The following is a 17,817-nucleotide window of genomic DNA, read 5'->3' as shown; positions in this document are numbered from 1 at the left end:
GGTTTTGCCATGTTGTCCAGGCTGGAGGGCAACTCCTGGGCTCAAATTACCCTCCCATCTCGGCTTCTCAAAGTGCTGGGATTACAGGTGCAATCCACTGCACCGGGCCCGAGACATAATTTCTTATCCAGATTGCTTTGCTCTGGATTTTCTTATCCAGGCAAAAGGCGACAATATTTGTCCCACATACCAGTTAACTTTTTCAGTGTACCAAAAACAACCCCAAAACTTTGTGGCTTGAAACAGAAGCCATGTACTATTTTTTAACATATTAAACAAACAAACAAACCAGCAACCATATATAACTGCACAATTGTATGGATCAAGAATGTGGGCTAAGGTCAGCTGGGTGATTCTTCTGCTGGGCTTAGCTGGGTTCACTTAGGTCTGCAGTTAGCCGGCAGTTGATGACATTGCTCATCAATCTGGCAGATGGCTGACTGCTGGCTAGGGAACTGGGGCTAACACAGCCATGCATCCGTGTTTCTGTTATCCAGCAAGCTAGCCCAGGCTTATTCACTAGTACTGATCAAGAAGATTATCAAGAAGAGTAAGAGAGAAGCAGCTTGCAAGGTGTCTTGAGGCCTAGGCTTGTTACTTATAAAGCATCACTTCTGTTTTATACCATTGGTCAGAGAAAGTTATAAGGCCAGCCCATATTTAGGAGTTGAGAAATGGATGCTACCTATTGATTGGAGAATCTTCAAGACTGCATTATAAGGACAGGTGTGTGGAAGCAGGATGAAGGAGGGGTAAAGGGATGGGAGTGGAGAGGGAATTAGTGGTCACTTTTTTTTTTCTTTTTTTGGGACAGAGTTTTGCTCTTGTTGCCCAGGCTGGAGTGCAATGGCGTGATCTCGGATCACTGCAACCTCCGCCTCCCGGGTCAAGCGATTCTCCTGTCTCTAAAATTTAGGTACCATGCCTGGCTAATTGTTTTTTGTATTTGGTAGAGATGGGTTTCACCATGTTAGGCTGGTCATGAACTCCTGACCTCAGGTGAGCCACCTGCCTCGGCCTCCCAGAGTGCTGTGATTACATGTGTGTGGTGGCCACTTTTATAATTTTCTACACCCATAAGTCAAGTCAACCTGCATCTCTTGCTTTCCTTCTCCTTTTGCTTCTAATCAGTCATTAGGTCAGGTTGATGATGGCTTTATGTGAACTCTCTTATTCTTATCTGCAGCCATTGCTCTGTATCACTGTTAAGCTTAGCCTATGTATTAGTTTGTAAGACCTGCTGTAACAAGTACTACAGACTGGGTGTCTTAAACCACAGAAATAATTTCCTCACGGTTCTGAAGGTTGAAAGTCTGAGATCAAGGTGTGGGCGGGTTTGGTTCCTTCTCAGGCCCATGAGTGAAAGGCTCTGTTCCAGGCCCCTCTCCTTGCCTTTTAATTGGCCATCTTCTCCCTGTATCTTCACATGGTCTTCCTTCTGTGTCCATCTGTGTTCAAATTTCCCCCTTTTATAAGGACACCTGTCATATTGGATTAGGATCCACTCTAATGACTTCAGTTTAATGCAGTCACCTCTGTCAAGTCCATATCTCCAAATGCAGTCACATTCTGAGGCACTGGATGTTAAGACTTCGACATGAATTTTTTTAGGGGGAAGGAGGAACACAATTCAGCTGGTAACAACCTCCTCACGCCCCCATCATTTGTCTCATTCTAGAATAGCACTGTTACAACGATAGGACTGAAATCTCAGGCCTTTTGTTGGGGATGTTAATGCCAAGAGATATTATTTTTTGCCACCATTGTTTACGTCTCCCCACTAGACTGTGAACTCTACAAAGGCAGCATGTTTATTCATCTTTGTGTTTTCAGCGCGTGGAACGGTATTCCACCCCACACACGATTAAATGCATTATGAACAAATTTCACTTATGAAAAAATAAGTAAAATGAACAACCCAGGGGAGGTGATCATTCAGAAATACAGTGATCTCAATATTTATAATTTAGAAAAGAGTGGTGAATGTGTGGCCTAGTGTCTTTTAGCTAACTGTCAACAAGGAAGTGAAGGGATCCTAGTCTTTTCCTATTCAAAGTCATATTATAACTAGTGCACAGTGATGGAAGGAGTGAGGCTGAGAGAGCAGAACTTCTCAGACTTACCTATGCAATTAGAACACATTTTGTTAACTAGAGGAAGAAACTGAAACTGCATTGGAAGTGACAACAACATTAGACAGCCTGTATTAGAATTTCTCCGGGAAAACAGAATGAACAAGGGTAGGATGGGTGTGTGCATGTATGTATGTGTGCGTTTGTGGTACAGGGGGTGGGGCAGGTGGAGAGAGATGATTTATTTTAAGGGATTGGTTCACACAACTGTAGAGGCTTGGTAAGTCCAAAGTCTGCATGGTAGGCTGCAGGTTGGAGATCCAGGGGAGAGTTTCAGTTCGAGTTGTAATTCTTCTGCTAGAAGTACTCCTTCTTGCTCAGGAGGCCAGTACTTGTTGTATTCATGCCCTCAACTAATTAGATGAGGCCCACCCACACTTGGGAGGGTAATCTATTTCACTCAAAGTCCAATAATTTGAATGTTAAATCTCATACAAAAAACACCTTCACAGAAACATCTAGAAAAACATTTGACCAAATATCTGGGCACCATGGCCCAGTCAAGTTGACACATAAAATTAACCATCACACAGTCCAGCTCTCTGGGTCCCATGAGGCACTTCAGAGCATAGAATGTAATGACTGTAACGCAGGCAGAAGAACTGGACTAAAATAAATCAGCGACTGACCTATCTACATATGTAGAAGAGACTCTCACTGAAAGTGCAATTAGGGTCTTGCCAGTTTTAGAAGCCAGCCAGCTTTTGAAAAAGATATTTAGTAGTCTAAAAAGGGATAGTCAGAGAATTTTCTGTAGCCAGGGTAGAGAATATGACAAGCCCCGAGTGTTTAAGAAACCATTAAAATCCCTATTTGTCGATGAACTTAATTCCAGTCAATAAGACACAACACAAATACAGAAACAGTATCCATTTTTAAGCAAACATCAAATCAAAGTTTATGGTATATGCTGGCAAGGGGTATTGTAGATTAAACAAAATAATGAAACTCAAAGATTTATTTGATTAGGAACCCAAGTCAAAGTGCTGATTATCTCAGCTTAGTTAACTTCCTTTGCTATTACTCTAGATCTTCTTTGTGATTCTAATCAAATTCTCTGTAGTTTCTTGTCTTTGAGCAGACTCAGAAGAGTTCTGAAAATAAATAATTGTTTTCTTAGACAGTTTTTGGTTTCTGAGAAAGTCTTTCATAACAGAAGAGGCATCTGTGGGTGGTCACTTGAGGGACAACAAGAGGCAGAGAGGTACATTTCCACTGAGCCTTGAAAACATGTATAAAGGCAGGAATTTGGAACAGCTATATTTTTTCCCTTCAAATGGACAAATATTCAGATGATGAAATACTGTTTTTAAAGATGTCTGTAGGCATCTGGCTCAGACTGAATATGTAGTGTTTATGAAATCAAAGGAAGAAAGAAAGATTACTTGTAATGATGAATTCAACAAGGTGGTTATTAATACTGTCATCATTTTTACCAGTGAGAAATACAGACTTTAGATTCCCCCCCTTTTTTTAACTGGGAAGAGAAGGATCTTTGAAACAGTTATATTTTACTAGGCAGATTTGTATAAGAATTCTACATTTCTTTAAAGTTTTGACCCTTCTAAATAAAAATCTTTCTATATGGAAGTTCTAGAAAGAAATCCCAAGTATAATGTGATGGCGAAGGTTTTGTGTTTGCAGTCAGCTCTGCACATTACTAATCCTCAGCTTTCTGATCTGCAAAATGGACATTTTAATATTCACCTTTTGAGGTTATTTTAAGAGTTAAAGGAATTACCACATGTGGATACAAGACAAAGTTTAGGACAATGGGTGGCATGTGGGAAGCAAACACAGCCCATCATGATAATGCTGGTATAAAAGGAGGGAGAGAGACGGACAGATGTGGCACATATGAACAGATGCTAACCATGTTTACAAGAGACTATTTTTGGGGAACCAGAATGTCCACTTGACCCAGTCACTTATTTCTTCATCCTCTTCTGGATTTGTTTTCACAGACCGTATTGGTGATGGGGTAAGTTTCAATAAAATATTTTCTATGAACAACACATTTAGTTCTTTGCTGAGAAGCAATATGCTCTAAAATATACCAGTTAGGCCATTTCTAGAAAGCTGTGGTCTGATTTAAATATTTCTTTCCTGATTTGCACACAAAATGGGAAAAAAAATTGCCCATTTATTTGCAGGGAATAAAAACATATAATACCAAAGAAAATTAGAAGGTAAAACTCCAGAATAACACGATTCTTCAGAAAATACAATCCAATTATAGGAGAGAGGTAATATCCAGTTCTTTTTTGGTTGCCGTATAATAAATGCAGATTACTTAGGTATTTAATATTGAGTGGTATTTCAAAATCAAATGATGACTATTATTTCTATTATAAGTGGAAAAAGTAATATTAAAGTAGAAATTAGTACTTGAGACTTATAAATGGAGGACAAAAGTCTTTTGTGCAAAACTACCTGGAAAATTGTAATTCTTTCAAACTCAAGTCAGAGGATTGTTCTTCCAATAAATATTTTTGGAGGCTCTATTATGTGCCAGACATTGTTTTAGAACGTGGACATACAACGGTAAAAAAGAAAGAAACATCTTGTGTTTGATGGAATTTATAATCTTCCAGGTAGAGACAGAATAGAACAATAAAATTGAATGCAGTTACAAGATAATTTTTGAAAGTGAGAAGTGCTCCGAAGATTACAAAAAAAGACAAGGTGATGGGATAGACAATGACCAGTGACAGAGACAGTGTTATAGGACCAACAGTTTCCTATGCCTGCTGCACAATAACAGACTAATCACTGAGACAGCAGGGTTTGCAGCAGAGAAAGAATTTAATGGCTGCAGGGGACCAAGTGAGGAGATGGAAGAAGTCCCTCAAACCCATCTCCCCAAAGAGTTCTGGGCTGGGGTTTTTAAGCAGATCATGGAGGGTGAGGGGCTAGAAAATTGGGGTCCTTGATTGGTTAGGATAAGGGGCAGCAAATCATTGAGACATGGACACTGAATTCGTTGGTGAGTCAGTTCCTTTGGGGTCCTGCAGACCAGCTGATGTCAGTAGTTTCACTGATATGCAGGACCCGAAAGAACATCTCAAAGGGAAAAGTTAACATTTTATGATGTTCAGGTTTTTATTTGTAGAGCAGTTAAAGGGAAATATAATCTTGTAACAGAATCTATGTGATTCTGAGGCAATAGGCACCAACAACTACGAGGAAGCAGGCCTGAGAGCAGGTGGACCTCATGATTCATGTTTCATGTGCTGCAAGCTTGATTTGTCTTTGTTTCTCCCCCTCCCTTCTTCCCTAATTTAAAAAAGTTGATAGGGATGGTTTCAGTAGGGTGTGTGTGAGATATGTGGGGAGGGTATTCAGACTAGAAGTGGCCACAGGAGGTCTCCTTGGAAAGGTCTTGATTAACTTCCATCTTCTGGGTGGTGTTCCAGGCAGAAGCCAGGTGGGAAGCAACTCCCTATGTGTCACAGCTGGGAGAGTTTGAGGCTGTCGTCTAAGAAAAGGTCAGAGGTGATAGACCCCAGGTCCTTCCATACTGTGGGTGATGTTAGGATTATAAACTTTATTTTCAGAGATGTGAGAATCTAGTGGAGATTTTAAAGCATGGAAGGGACATGGCCTGATTTATGTTTTTCAAAAATCACTCTGACAGCTTCAAAGAGGATGGGCTGTAACAGGAACAAGAATGAATCAGGAGGAAAGTGAGGGGCTCTTGCGTAAAGCAGCAGAGATGGATGGGAGGGCTAAAGATGGAGAGGCATTCACCTAAACAAAGAAGAGTGTGGGCCGCTGCCTCTGCTTTACCAGCATTCTGGGGACATCTGTGTGTGCGGTAGGAAGTGCAAGCCATCAACCTGACGTGGGCTTCTCAAACATTAAACAGCCTCCTGGGCCAAGGCTGTTTCATTAAGTTAGATTCTTGTAAAGTGTGGAGCAATAATACATCCAGTTACAAAGGAAAATAGTGTTTGCTTGGGTTAAAGGGGAAATTTCAGAAAATTTAGCATGACAAAAATTTAGTAACTCGCGAGGGGCAGATGTCCACAGTTCTTTGTGAAGAGCTGGAATTCAGTGGTAGATGAGAAGGGTCCACTGCAGTGGGCATGCCCTGCATGCTCTTGGGAGCCCGCTGGTGTTTTTAAAAACAAGTGTTTTAACATCTAAGTAGGCAAACCTCTGTTTTGTTGGTTATTAGCAGAATGGTTGTCTGGCTTAAAGGGCTTGGTGATGAAGCCTCTAGATGCTGCCGGCCATTGCCTGCTGTTGTTCTTGGAGAAGGGATGTCTTCTGGGACTGTTTCATGCCAATGTTTCCTCCAAACATTTAGGACCTAAATGGGGCAGAGGTGGGTTGGGTGTATGTGTGGGGGAAGTGAGACAGCTGGGGAAAGTGAGGAGCCCGGGGACGTGGTCCCTGTCCTTTGTTTTTGTTCAGGCTCCTTTGTTTGCAAGGAGGAAACCCATTCAACTGGACAGCAGATGCATGATGAAGATTCAGACACATCATGGGCTCCAAGGTGAGAAAGTGAGGTGAAGCCACATCTCCTGCGAAGTGGGACTGGGCTCTGCAGAGGCAAGGTCAAGACTGCTGACCCTCCCCTTCCTAGGAGCCCCTTTCTGCACTGACTCACCTGGCCCAAGGTTCAGCCCAATGGCTGCCAGCCCTGCTCCCACATCATCACCTTTTCAGCTCCAGTGCCGCATCCCTGGGCTTCTCAGTTTCCCTGATTGTCTCACTTCTTCCATGTCCCTTCTCTGCTTCACTTAGTTCCATAGTCCGGCGGGCAGCTGGCTCAGCCCCTGGTCGGTGATGATGGCCCCTTGTGTACTCAGCAGAGCTGGGCAGGGCAACGATGGACGTGTCTAGTGTTGCTGTTTTATGAAAAGCCATCTTCTGTTTCTCCAGATCCTTGGGATCACTTGGCAGGGGAGGGAAGAGAGTGTTTACAGTCGCTTATTGGAGAAGGCTCTGTTGGGGCTCAGCAGCTGGCCCAGCCTATGGAGAATTCTAGAGAATTCCAGAGAATTCTGGGGTGTCTCTAAGGGAGGGCTGGAGGAAGGCTGTCTTGGAGTAGCAGCAGTCAGATAGAAGATGCTGCCAGAGGCTGAGGGCCTTCTCTAGAAAGGGGTTTCTTTTATTCACTGGGCAGATTTTCACTTGTAAAACAAGGCAAACTTGTGAGATAATCCTCTAGCATTAATAAATTCAGTCTGGGTGCGGGGGCTCATGGCTGTAATCCTAGCACTTTGAGAGGCCAAGGCAGGCAGATCATCTGAGGTCAGGAGTTCGAGACCAGCCTGGCCAACATGGTGAAACCCCATCTCTACTAAAAATACAAAAAATTAGCCAGGAGTGGTGGTGGGCACCTGTAATCCCAGCTACTCAGGAGACTGAGGCAGGAGAATTGCTTGAACCCAGGGGATGGAGGTTGCAGTGAGCCAAGATCATGCCACTGCACTCCAGCCTGGGTGACAGAGCTAGACTCCAGCTAAAAAATAATAATAATAATAATAATAATAATAATAATAATAATGTTTTCCACCTTATCTGCTCTGTGAGAGACCTTTTCTTCTGGCAATAGCACCCTTTAGCACACCTCTGTATTGTTACTTTGCTAAAAGAGTCGTTGTCTCCTCTTTCCCCTTGAAGGAATTAAAATACATAGAAACTCCTACAACTCAATGGCAAAAGACCTAATAACCCAATTAAAAGACAGGCTAAACATTTGAGTAGACATTTCTCCAAAGCAGATACACAAATGGCCAACCACTATATGAAAAGATGCTCAAAGACACTAATCATCAGGGAAATGCACAGCAAAACAGTGAGATGCCACCTCACATCTGGTAGGAGGGCTATTATAAAAATATAAAACAAAATAAAAAGACAACTGTTGGTGAAGAGGTGGAGAAATTCAACTGTCCTTCTTATCTTGGCTTTGGAGTATGACACGTTTCAGAACGAGGTGCTGTTGAGCGTCAGGGGGGCGTGTTGAGAGAAGCCTGCCTCACCACTCAGAATTTCAATTATATTGAATGGATGAATATATATATATATATATATATTTTTTTTTTTTTTTTTTTTGAGACAGAGTCTTGCTTTGTTATGCAGGCTGGGGTGCAATGGCGCGACCTCTGCTCACTGCAATCTCCACTCCCTCCTGGGTTCATGTGATTCTCCTGCCCCAGCCTCCCGAGTAGCTGGGATTACAGGCACACGACCCCACGGCCGGCTAGCTCTGTATTTTTAGTAAAGCCAGGGTTTCACCATGTCGGCCAGGCTGATCTCAAACTCCTGACCTCAAATGATCCACCGGTCTCAGCCTCCCAAAGTGCTGAGATTACAGATGTGAACCACTGCTCTCGGCCTAAATAAATATCGGTTAACGAGCAATGTTCTCCAGATTCTTAGGACACATTTGGCAAATGCAGGCATCCCTTTCCTGCCCAGTAGACCCAGAAATGCATAATGGTGGGATTTTCCGATCCTTTTCCTGTCTTCTCCTGCCCCACCCAGACTTAAAAGGAACTGCAGATGTGCTCTTGACTTACCCTCTGAAATACTTTAAGTGTGAAGCTTAACAAATACCAACATGTTTCCTGAGAGGTTTGGAAGAATTAAATCCACTGCACAAAAACTGTTATTATTTTATAATGATTAGAAAACCCATTGCATGTATTCCAAACAGGGCCTGTGTAAAATATACGAATCCAGTACTGACAATCTGGTTGTGTCATCAGAATAGACAAAAAGGAATTGTCAAGACATCGATTTTGTATCCACACAGCCTTACTGACACATGATTTAGGAAGCGTTTAAAGACCAGTCAGAGCAGAGGCATTAGATAAGTCTTCAGCCTGGAAAAACAATCAGTCATGAGATCTTATTCAAACCTGTAAATGCCACTGACCACAGAGGGTTTGTTCCTTCATGATTGGGGTGATCGTCTCAATATTTTTGGAGACTCTGCGAGGGATTAGATTAGTCATAGAGGATTTGCTGAGATGTCTAGTTCAATGTGAAGCACTGCTCAGGATTGTCAAGTCGGTGTAGGGATGCCCACGAAGCTGTGGTTTTTGTCTCCCTCTTTTTTTTTTTTTTTTGAGACAGGGTCTTGATCTGTTGCCCAGGCCCGAGTGCAAATGGTGCGATCACGGCTCTTTGCAGCCTCCACCTTCCAGGCTTGGCAATCCTCCCACTTCAGCCTCGCAAGTAGCGGGGACTACAGGTATACGCCACCATGTCTGGCTAATTTTTACATCTTTTGTAGAGACAGGGTTCACCATGTTACTCAGGCTGGTCTCGAACCCCTGGGTTCAAGCCATCTGCCTGCCTCCAAAATTGCTGGGATGACAGGCATGAGCACCCTGGCTTTTGCCTCTTTTCTCTCAAGCAGTTACAGACTCACTTGCTCACCAAATACACAGGCCACTACCCCTGGAATCACTTCTTCCCAAGTTTAAGTTGGTCTTTGCTAGGAGGCTAGTCCTGGCTTTCTAAGTTACATCAATCTCTCACCTGCTGTGATGTTCGTGCAGCATTGGCTATGCACGCCCTGTACTGTTCTCTGTTTCATTGTGTTGTTTCATCTTCCAGGGCAGACTGTAGGCTCTTTGTGTGTAGAAATGACTCTCAAAGCTGACTTGTCCTCTTTGCGACAACTTTACCCTTTGCTTTCATTTATTTTATTTTTTATTTTTATTTTTGCCAGGACAAGTGCAGTAGACTCCTAACTGAACCACTACAAAACAAAATTTCTAAAACACAGGTCTGGGTGTGGTAATTCCTTGTTAAAAACCCTCTGCTGGGGGCCGGGTGCAGTGGCTCATACCTGTAATCCCAGCACTTTGGGAGGCCAAGTGAGGCGGATCACCTGAGATTGGGAGTCTGAAACCAGTCTGGCCAACATGGTGAAACCCCGTCTCTACTAAAAAAAAAAAAAATGGCTGGGTGCGGTGGCTCCTGCCTGTAATCCCAGCACTTTGGGAGGCTGAGGCGGGTGGATCATGAGGTCAAGGGATCGAGACCATCCTGGCCAACATGGTGAAACTCTGTCTCTACTAAAAATACACAAATTAGCTGGGCGTGGTGGCGCATGCCTGTAGTACCAGTTACTCGGGAGGCTGAGGCAGGAGAATCGCTTGAACCCAGGAGGTGGAGGTTGCAGTGAGCCGAGATCACACCATTGCACTCCAGCCTGCCCGACAGAGTGAGACTCCCTCTTAAACAAACAGACAAACAACTGAGAAACCAAAACCCCCTTGGTGGGTACCATTGCCTTTGGTGTGGTTTCTAACACCTTGGCACAGCCTCCACGACCTGGTCATTTTTGCTTGTTCTTTCAATTCCCAGCTTTATGCTTCCACATTCTCCCTTTCCCAGTTCCAAAGCCAGATGCTAGTGTTCAGGTGTGACGTCATCTTTCATTCTGCAGCGCCTAGGCTTTCACTGGTCCCTGAACTGGACCTTCCTTTCTTACTCTTAGGGCTCTGAAATTTTTGGTGTTTTATTAAAAACAAAATACCCATACATTTTTCAAACTAAAATAGTGATGTTAAAACTGAAGGAAGAGAGGCAAGCAATGTGTGTAATGATGAATATTATTTGACCAACCAGACAAATATATAATTTGTGCAGGTTAAAAAAGCATATTAATAACTTCATGAGGTTAACCAATTTAGGACTCAATTAGAAATGTGATCCCAGGAACTACATACAAATTATTATAATTATGGTGACAGGAAATGGCGCTCCTAGGAAATGGTAGAAGGCAGAAATTTAAAAGGGGGAATATATTATTTAAAAGTCAGGCAGCTTGTCTTTGCGGCCCTAAGAGTTGAATTGGGAAAATTAAAGATCTCAGATCATAAAACTACCAGCAGAATGAAGTACTAAGCTAATCCACTCAGCAGAAAGCAGTTCTCCACCATAATTGGAAATACAGGCTTGTGGTTACTTAATAGAAGTGAACATTTAATCATGTCAGGGCCACTGTGTGCTGTAGATTTAACATACCATCTCTAACATATTTTGCAACTTGGACAATTAATTCCACACCTGTACTGTCCCATATTCAGCTTTATAAAACATGTCCTCCCCATAAAAATAAATGTATGTGGCAGATAGCCCTCTCTCGTTTGCCAAAAAACAGATTACTATCAGGAAGGCCAAATTATCACCTGCTGTCAACAAATGGATTACCCAAGTTAAGGTCATTATTGTTGCTGTCATTATCTTCCATATTAAAACTGTTATTTATGGACATAGGAATGAAACAGATGATCTTAAATTTATCTGGGGTTTCTATTAGACCTTTTTGAACTTCATTTTGCATGCTTGTAAGATCACGAATTAAAACTATCCGTGCAGCCCCACATTAAAAAAAAAAAAAAAACAAACAAATCACCTCTTTAAATGAAGATTTTTTTTCCCCTTACTGCTAAAGGTTTTAGATTAACTCAGCAACCCATGGACCTTTTCATGTTGTCATCTACTGACATTTTTCTTTTTGAGTCTTTAGAAATATAATACAAGATAAAAATACACTTGGAGGTGAAACAGCAAGAGGTAGAGATAACAAGAATATTTATTCAGTTTACTCATTTGCTTTTATTTTCCCTTATTATTTATGTAATTTATATTTCTACTTTTTTTGAACTCTAAACTCTAAAGTCTATTTCAATTAACTTTGATTTCCATGATTCTGTTTTATTTAATTAAACTTTTAAAGACTTTTTTGCCACTCTATTTAAAGGAAACACAACCAAGGAGAAAATGAATATAAACATCTTTGCATAAATGATACGTTGAAAAATGCATGACCACTTAAATGTCACAACTTGGGGTAGCATTTCTTTTTCATTCTGATGCTACTAAATTTTAAGGACAGGCTGCATTTTGCATTTGTATCTTTGCTTAAATCAGGTAGCGGCACACTTTTGAGCTAAGAACCATCTCTCTGAGGATGAGGTTGTTGAGAGTTCAGAGTTTCTCCCTCCCCTCTCCTCCCCTCTCCCTCCCTCCCCACCCTCCCCTCTCCTCCCTTCTTCTCCCCTCTCCTCCCCTCTCCTCCCTCTCCTCCCCTCCTTTCTCATTCTCCTTCCTTTCTTCCACCATTTTTATCCCCTTTTCCTTTCCTCCTTTCTTCCTTCACTCCCCTTCCTTCCGTTTCTTCCTCTCTCCCTATTTTCTTTTTCCATTTTTTTTTTTGGAAAATAGCCAGGGCTGTGGGGATGACAGATATGAGGCCAGCCTTGGGCTGAGGCAGCAAACAGGACCTTCAGGGTGGCTCTCCCTCCTCCTACCTCCCATAACATGCCTCAGGAATGAATTTTGCTCTGGGTGGTGGTACCTCTCTTCTGCCTGTAGCCCTGACGGTCCTGCTCATTTACTTGCTCTTCAGCAGTCAGACTGCAGTAGCTTAGACTCCAAGAATGAGGTAAGGTCTGATTCTGATGTCCTCCCAGCAGCACCCCATGGGCAGAAAGGGGCAGGGGAATACAAATCGGAAAGGGAAATGAAAGGACACAGAAACAATTAGGTTATTACAAGACAGAATAAATCAAAGCTGGAAGAAGAAGGTAAGGAAATCAAAGCCAGAAGAAGAAGTGGTCAAGAAACTACCATTTCTTAAGCACCTCTAGGGTGGCATATTTCTGTGACTACAGAAGCCAGGCAGGATGACATTCTGGGTGGGCGGCGACCGGAGCTTTATTTGTCCCTTTGTCACAGGCCCCACCATTTCATAGTGTCTCTCTAACACACAACTGATGAACTGATGACTGTTTTTAAGGAACAAGAGTTTTTATGCTATTGCAGATCTTAGCTTAATATCGTGTTAGTTTGCATGGGAATAGTGGGGATCTTGAGAGCCAGAAAAACCAATGCTTTTCTGGGGGAAGCAGCTGTGTCTCCGTCAATCATTGCTAGGTAGGCATGCCGCATCAGTGATGAGTGCTGAGTTGTCAACAGAAGCAGGTTCCAGGTTGGTTGGTTTGATTGTGTGTGTGTGTGTGTGTGTGTGTGAAATTTCCTGTTTTTTTTTTTTTTTTGGACAGAGCCTCACTCTGTCACCCAGGCTGGAGTACCGTGGTGCGATCTCTGTTCACTTCAGCTTTGACCTCCTCAGCTGAAACTATCCTCCTGCCTCAGCCTCCCAAGTAGCTGGGCTTACAGGTGTGTGCCACCATGCCCGGCTAAGTTTTGTATTTTTAGTAGAGACAGGGTTTTATCATGTTGGCCAGGCTGGTCTCAAACTCCTGACCTCAAGTGATCTGCATGCCTCAGCCTCCCAAAGTGCTGGGTTTATAGGCGTGAGCCGCTGTGGCTAGCCAAGAAATCTGAAAAGTAATGAACATTCTGAAATAAATATGTCAGTGGGATGCACGCGTTCGTTTCTGACTGTGGCCTGCGTGTACTACATTCTGTACTTTGCGTGAACTGGTGAACCTCAGCCCAGCTCCATGAGGTTGGTATTGTTCTTCCCTTCCACAGGAATTAGAGGGAAAAACTGATGAGGAGCTCGAAAGAAAAATTCAACAAATGTCTCCTGAGCACCTACTATGTGCCAGAAGCCATGTTGTCCCCTGTGAGAAGATGTACAAGAGTTTCCTGCCCAGCACATATTTCTGGTCCACCTCTAAACACTGGAGGGATGTGTGAAACAATCACCGCCACCACAATATTGCGATACCAGTTCAGAACAACAATACAAGACCTCCCAGGATTAATTGTAAAACAAATTGCACAGATAATTATTGTTATAGGAACTCAGATAAAAGAGGGAGACCTCTTTTTGTGCTTCATATAGGGCAAGGGATTTGAACAGGGATTAAAAGATTAGGAAGATTCTCCAAAACAGGTTGAATAAGGAGGAGCGAAATTAGAGCAAGACACTGAATTGGCTTCTCTTTTGGAAGAATTCCTTTTGGAGAAAAAGTCTCCTCCTTGGGCATTAAGGGATTTGGCTCTGAGGGTTGAGTCATGTTTCCATGAATGCACAGTAAATTCATGGTAAATCCAAGTCTAGAACCCCAGGGGCTATTTGTGTAACCATCAACTGGTCATTTTTATCAGGATTTATCCTGGATTTTTTGATGTGCAAAGATCAGAATGGTTATAACAGAAGTCTCTACAGAACCACTGCAGAACCCCCATGCTGACTGTTGAGATGCTTTCTAATGCTGTCTTGGAATTCTTCCCATTTCTTCTGGAAATATTTTTTTTTTTTTTTTTTTGACTTGGAGCCTTGTTCTGTCATCCAGGCTGGAGTGCAATGGTGTGATCTCAGCTCGCTGCAACCTCCGCCTCCCGGGTTTAAGCGATTCTCCTGCCTCAGCCTCCTAAGTAGCTGGGACTACAGGTGCATGCCACCATGCCTGGATAATTTTTGTATTTTTAGTAGAGACAGAGTTTCACTGTGTTGGTCAGGCTGGTCTCAAACTCCTGACCTCATGATCTGCGTTCCTCGGCCTGCCAAAGTGCTGGGATTACAGGTGTGAACTACTGCGCCTGGCCTCTGGAAATCTTTTTTGATGTGAAAGCAGTTGCTGATAACACCCAGATGGTGCTTGCTTCGGCAGCACATATACTAAAATTGGAACGATACAGAGAAGATTAGCATGGCCCTTGAGCAAGGATGACACGCAAATTCGTGAAGCATTCCATAAAAAAAAAAAAAAAATACCCAGATGGTGGCCATATAGTCCCTAGGTATGAGAGCCGACCCAACACCAGTTAAACATGATAAATAGTCAGTGGGGACTCCTTGAATGACTTTTAACCTTGAACCTAGAAGAAGGCAAGATCATAGGAAAAAGTTATAGCAGGTGCAGAGAATGGAAGGGAGCATCTGGATAACTTCTAACTGGCAAGCCTAAGTCCTAGCTACTTAGTAGAGCAGTGGTTTTCAGACTTGGTCTTATTAACTACAAAGCCCTTTGTTCATTTGAACTCACTCAAAGCCCCCAAGTTTAAAACAGATGAAAATGGTTCTCCTACCTCCTCTCACCTGAGCCTTTCCTTAGGGTGCTGCGTTTAGCCTTAGAGGTTGGAAATCTATTATTGCATCAGTTCTTCTCTTAAAGAATGAGAAGGATAGAGAAGAATCAGATGCGTGTGGAAAAGCAGGAAGGACAGTATTCTAGGGTAGTGCTTTCCAAACTGCAGAACATTAACCCAGAGGGTTGCAAAGCCGTGGGAAGAGGGAAGGAGATACTAGCATTTTTATGCCGATTTATTTGGTATCTCATCCTTTTCCAGCTTCTTTCGGTTTGTGTTATAATGTGCATAGCATAATATATTAGTGCAGTTGAACTAATTTGTAATAAATTATATAATAGATTCCATTATGTTATATTATAAATTAAAAAATCCATTCTGGGGGTATGTGCTCCATTTTATTTTTTTTATTTGACTAATGAGACACGGGGTCAGAAATATTTGGAGACCAGTATACTAGACTATGAATTTCAACCTTTGGTATTTCAAATCCCTTTCACTAACGGACTCAGATCCCACCATGACAGCAATGAGAAGCCCAGCTTTTCCAAGAAGAGAGTTTAACTGCTCACAGGCATTCTGTAATTTGTCATTTATGGCAGGTTTTGAGAACATAAACATTGCAGTGGTATTTTTGAGAGAAAATGTTTATCATTATAGCGCCAAAACACATCACAAACAGAAACAATAATTTCATTAGTAGCCGAAAATTGTAATAATGCTGTTGAATATAAATTTCACTGCTATGGTAATTCTAAAACACAAGGATGATGAATAAAATATTGCAGCATTATTATTGGGAATAAACTTTATTGCCATGAGTGAGACACAAGTGGGAGGATTGATGGAGACTCAAATTTTGGGTAATTGTTTTCAGCCAGTGGTATGGATATTATCCACAGAAATGTATTCTCTTCTCTAGTATCACACACTCAGCTCTGGTGGAAAATCCCTGCTCTGGAGAGAATGGGATAACGGTCCTTTCCCTCCAACCCCGACTCTCCCATCTGTTTCTTACTCAGTCTTTTATTACCCCAGCAATTCCATCCTGTTGTGTGAGCTGAAACCCAAGGATCATCCTCCCTTTTCCTGTTCCTCCACATCAAACCTATCTCCAAGGGCTGTCATCAGGGCTACCTCTGGATTAGGTCTTGAGTCAGGCTATCCTTCTCCATCTCCCCGGTGACCCCTGGATCAATCCTGGACTCTTGCTGTGTCCTCTTGCTGGGTCTGTCCCCTCCTGTGCTGCTCCTTGCAGTTATTTATCACCAGAGTGAGCATGGCCAGCCACTCTGCAGCTGAAACCCCTCTGTGGGCTGGGCATGGTGGCGCAGGCTTATAATCCCAGCACTTTGGGAGGCCGAGGTGGGTGGATCACCTGAGATCGGGAGTTTGAGAACAGCCTGGCCAACATGGTGAAACCCTGTCTCTGCTAAATAAAATAAAATAAAATAAAATAACCAGACATGGTGGTGGGCATCTATAATCCCGCTTGAACCTGGGAGGCGGAGGTTGCAGTGAGCCAAGAATCATGCCGTTGCACTCCAGCCTGGGCAACAAGAACAAAACTCCTTCTCAGAAACCAAACCAAACCAAACCAAACCAAAACAAAAGAAAACAAAAACAAAACCCCAAAACAAAAAGCAAAAAACAAAAAAACCCTGTGCCTTTCCCTTACTTACAGAGTTAAGTCAATGTCCTTCATGAAGTCTTCAGAGCCTGAAAGGGATCGCCATCCTTACCTCCTGCACCACTCTACCTGAGAGACTGTGTCCGGCTACTCACGTCTCCCTTCTAAATCTTAGACACCAAGCCTATGTCAGCCGTAGGACCCTCCTGTTCGCTCAGCGCTAAGCTCCCTCATGTCCGCCCTTCAGGTGTTCAGCTATCTGTCCTTTCCTTGGAGAGCACCTCCCTGACCACCCCAGCTAACGTGGCCACTGGGAACCTCCATTTCTGTTCATCTCTATCCTAGAACTGTGGTTTCCTCATCTCCAGCGAGTGCTATTCCCACAGAACACAGGGCTAGAGGTGGTCCCTGAGGCTCTGCCATGAAGCAGTTCTTCATCATCTCTTGTCTTTCCTTCAAAGATTTTATCCCAATCTGACATTGCCATATGTATTTGCTTATCACTCAAATAAACAAAAGCCCAGTCTTTAAAGAAAGGGAGGACTTGTGACTTTCAGGTTCGTAGTTCCACACCTGATGGGGAGGAGTGAACACCATCACCTACTGGTAAATAAAATACCCATGTGTTCCTGATGCTTGGCTAAGGTCTCCCTAGAGCCAGCCGCCAGACATTCCTGACTACGACCTGGGCTCTGGGGTAGCTAGTCAATGTCAGCTCTGAGACCTGGGCTCTGGGGTGGCCAGTCAATGTCACCTCTACGACCTGGGCTCTGGGGTAGCCAGTCGATGTCACCTCTGAGACCTGGGCTCTGGGAGGACCAATCGATGTCAGCTCTGTGACCTGGGCTCTGGGATGACTCATAGATGTAACTCGTTGGCCACTGCTCACCTGTGAGAGCTGCAGAGCGGTGTTGTACCGAGCCACATTGCAGCCTGCAGCAGTGGAAAAATCAGTCACACCCATCCTGTCTTTATTTCAAATTTGGACATTTTGCTTATCATCATTTTTTTGGTGTCAAATTTTAAACATTGCATTAAAATACTATCTTGCTTACCGAGATTTTGGTGACC

General features: G+C 43.0%; 1 protein-coding gene and 1 non-coding gene across 3 annotated transcripts in view; both read left to right on the top strand.

The window, feature by feature from the left end:
* PPARGC1A (PPARG coactivator 1 alpha) overlaps window positions 1–17,817 on the top strand; it is a 684,512-nt gene that overhangs the window by 17,807 nt on the left and 648,888 nt on the right. The gene's annotated exons all lie outside the window — the stretch shown is intronic.
* Window positions 14,683–14,789, top strand: LOC116548882. The gene has a single exon (XR_004267594.1). It is a non-coding gene; the product is annotated as a U6 spliceosomal RNA (small nuclear RNA).

Source organism: Sapajus apella, unplaced genomic scaffold (assembly GCF_009761245.1).
Source record: "Sapajus apella isolate SASKATOON/1434 unplaced genomic scaffold, GSC_monkey_1.0 scaffold5, whole genome shotgun sequence".
NCBI classification, from domain to species: Eukaryota; Metazoa; Chordata; class Mammalia; order Primates; family Cebidae; genus Sapajus; species Sapajus apella.
The sequence above is the reverse complement of the archived record's forward strand: the minus strand, read 5'-3'. Positions and strand labels throughout refer to the sequence as shown.